The sequence below is a fragment of the Pleurodeles waltl genome, chromosome 2_2 (assembly GCF_031143425.1).
Source record: "Pleurodeles waltl isolate 20211129_DDA chromosome 2_2, aPleWal1.hap1.20221129, whole genome shotgun sequence".
Lineage (NCBI taxonomy): Eukaryota > Metazoa > Chordata > Amphibia > Caudata > Salamandridae > Pleurodeles > Pleurodeles waltl.
Window position 1 is genome coordinate 251,572,857 of NC_090439.1, and position 3,149 is coordinate 251,576,005.

At 50.8% G+C, this 3,149-nt stretch overlaps 1 pseudogene; it reads left to right on the top strand.

The window, feature by feature from the left end:
* Positions 1-1,794: 1,794 nt before the first annotated feature.
* On the top strand, positions 1,795-1,951 carry LOC138283115 (small nucleolar RNA SNORA17; annotated as a pseudogene).
* The last annotated feature ends 1,198 nt before the right edge of the window (positions 1,952-3,149 follow it).

Genomic DNA, 3,149 nt, shown 5'->3' on the forward strand with positions numbered 1-3,149 from the left:
TTCTTCTTTCTTTTTCTTTTTCTTTTTCTTTTTCTTTTCTTTTCTCTCTTTGTCTCCCCTTTTTCCCTTTTTTCCCTTTTTTTCCCTTTTTTTCCCTTTCTTATTCCTATTCTCTCATATATAATTTCTCTTCTTTACTCCTCTTCTGCTCTCTCCCTTTATAACTCTAGAGTCTGACTATAAGGGGACGCTCCCTCTCCAGGATACCAGAGGCTAGTAGCCTTTTTTGTTAGGGTAAGGAATTGTCTTCCCTGACCTACCAATCGCCGCGCATAACCTGCATTGCTGCGACCGTTCTATCTGCAATCATTACTGTTGTGTTTTGCATGATATTTTGTCACGTGTGCCGTGGTTTGCCGTGAATTATCTTTCTCACTGCCAATTTTGGTCTGTTATTGTATTTACCATAGGTTCTCCCCAGGTATTCCCTTGGCTAAGGTAGGCCCTTCCTTCCCTTCCCACGTTTTTTCCTATTACAAATTTAACTGCAGCGCGCTATTAGCATCCGCAACAGGGATCCAACGCCCTGATGAATGCCCAGAGACCCTCCATAGCTCAATCACAAGGGCAGAAACATGTCGGCTAGATAGGTGACCTTGTGAGTCATTGTTCTCACACCGGTCTCCCATTCCTTTTAACCACACCACACAGAACCTTCTATTAAAACTTACCCTGGTATCTGAGTAGGTGTTTTTTTCCCATAGCATAGCTGGATCCCTATTTTTCCAGAAATCTAACTAAATTTACGCACTCCCTCCTGTTCCTTTAACAGCGAGGTTGAGTCCGCCCAGGTGGTATTGCCCTACCTGGGTGGGGCTAGGTGGTCATATGATGAAGCATGACACTATATAGTGTGTGAGACCACTTAGTCCGTAAAGGAAATCCCCCTCTACAGACCGTGAACCACCCCGCGTTGTATCTCTAGTTGAGATTTAGGACTGGCATGGTGACGCAATTAGCACACTTCCAGTCCATTTATATTTTCAAAAAACCCCGTACTCTCTTTTGTGACTTAGTATTGTGTTTGGGGAGTCGAGTACGATGGGTGCCTTTTCTTACTCCCTTATACTCTCCCTTTGTGTACTAGCAAAAAAAAAGATCCCTGGTGCCTAGTTGTTTCTGCCCCCCTTGGGGGCAGATTGACCTAAAATCGGCCAATCTGCCCAATGGTCTAAATACAATTTGCCCCCCAGGGGAGCGACCCTTGCATAATGGGTCACTTCCCATCGCGAAAAAAACAAACAAACAAAAAAAAACTCAAAAAAAATTTGCCCTGGTTCCTAGAGGTTTCTGCCCCCCCTGGCCTAATAACAATAGGCCGATCTGCCCCCAGGGGGGGAGAAATGGGCTAATATAAATTTGCCACCACCCAGGGGAGCTACCCTTGCCTACGGGATCGCTCCCCTTGCGTGACATTGGCGCAAAAAAAAGATACCCGGTACCTAGTGATTTCTGTTCCCCTTGGGGGCATATTGACCTAAAATTGTCAGATCTGCCCCCAAAGGGGCAGAAATGGCCTAAATACAATTTGCCCCTCCAGGGGAGCGGCCCTTGCCTAAGGGGTCGCTCCCCATCTGTAAAACAACAACAACAACAAAAAATCCCCGGTGCCTAGTGGTTTCTGCTCCCCTTGGGGACAGATCGGCCTAATAAAAATAGGCTGATCTGCCACCCAGGGGAGCAGAAATGGCCTAAAATAAATTTGTCCCCAAGGGGACAATTAAATTGCCTAAGGGGTCGCTCCCCTTGCATGAAATTCACAAAAAAAACAAAACTCCCTGATGTCTAGTGGTTTCTGCCCCCTTGGGGGCAGATTGGCCTCATAAAAATAGGCCAATCTGCCTCCAAGGGGGGCAGAAATGAGATAAACTTAATTTGCCCCCAGGGGAGCGACCCTTGCCACAAAAAAAATAAAAATAAAATTATACCTGGTGCCTAGAAGTTTCCTAATAATAGGCCGATCTGCCCCCGGGGGGGTGGGAAAGGCATTAAAAAAAATGCCCCCCCCGGAGCGACCCTTGCCAATTTCCTATAAAAAATAAATCCCTGGTGTCTAGTGGACGTTTTAGAAGCCGGATCGTCTGCTAAAACGCTCAGAGAGACTTTAAAGGGAAGGAAATTAATTTCCTTCCCTTTGAAGCCTCTCCGGCCTCCTCCACGTGAAGGGAAGAGAAATGCTTTGCATTTCTCTTCCAATCGCGCTGGAAGCCGAGCTTCCACCGCGATGGGAGGCGGCCTCTGTGATAGTCAGCGCGGGGGTGGGGAGGTCGGGGGTGGAAGGGGAAGGGCTTCCCCTTCCATCCCTGCCTTGGTGGGAGTGGGGGGCAACCCCACAGAGGGAGGGCTAGCGCTCCTACTGGGCTCTGTGCCCAGGACGTAATAGTTACGTCCTGGGCACACGAGCACTGTGCCTCAGGGCGTAACCATTACGTCCTGGGCACAGAAGGGGTTAATACAATGTGATAAATCGCATGGGCTGCAATGATTAAGATAATGAACAGTGCAAGAAATAGAATTGTAAAGACGAGAGTCATAATTATGAAGACCCCACCATCTTACGTTTGCATGGTAAGACATAAAGGGGGTGATTCTCACCCTGGCGGGCGGCGGAGGCCGCCTGCCAGAGTTCCCCCCTCCAAAATACCGCTCCGCGGTCGTGAGACCGCGGAGGGTATTCTGGCTTTTGCACTGGGCTGGCGGGCGGCCACCAAAAGGCCGCCCGCCAGCCCAGTGCAAAAGAGCCTTCCCACAAGGACGCCGGCTCAGAATTGAGCCGGCGGAGTGGGAAGGTGCGACGGGTGCAGTGGCACCCGTCGCGTATTTCAGTGTCTGCAAAGCAGACACTGAAATACAAAGTGGGGCTCTCTTACGGGGGCCCCTGCAGTGCCCATGCCATTGGCATGGGCACTGCAGGGGCCCCCAGGGGCCCCACGACAACCCATACCGCCATCCTGTTCCTGGCGGGAGAACCGCCAGGAACAGGATGGCGGTATGGGCTGTCAGAATCCCCATGGCGGCGCAGCGAGCTGCGCCGCCATGGAGGATTCTAAAGGGCAGCGGAAAACCGGCGGGAGACCGCCGGTTTTCCGCACCTGACTGCGGCAAAACCGCCGCGGTCAGAATGCCCTGCGGGGCACCGCCAGCCTGTT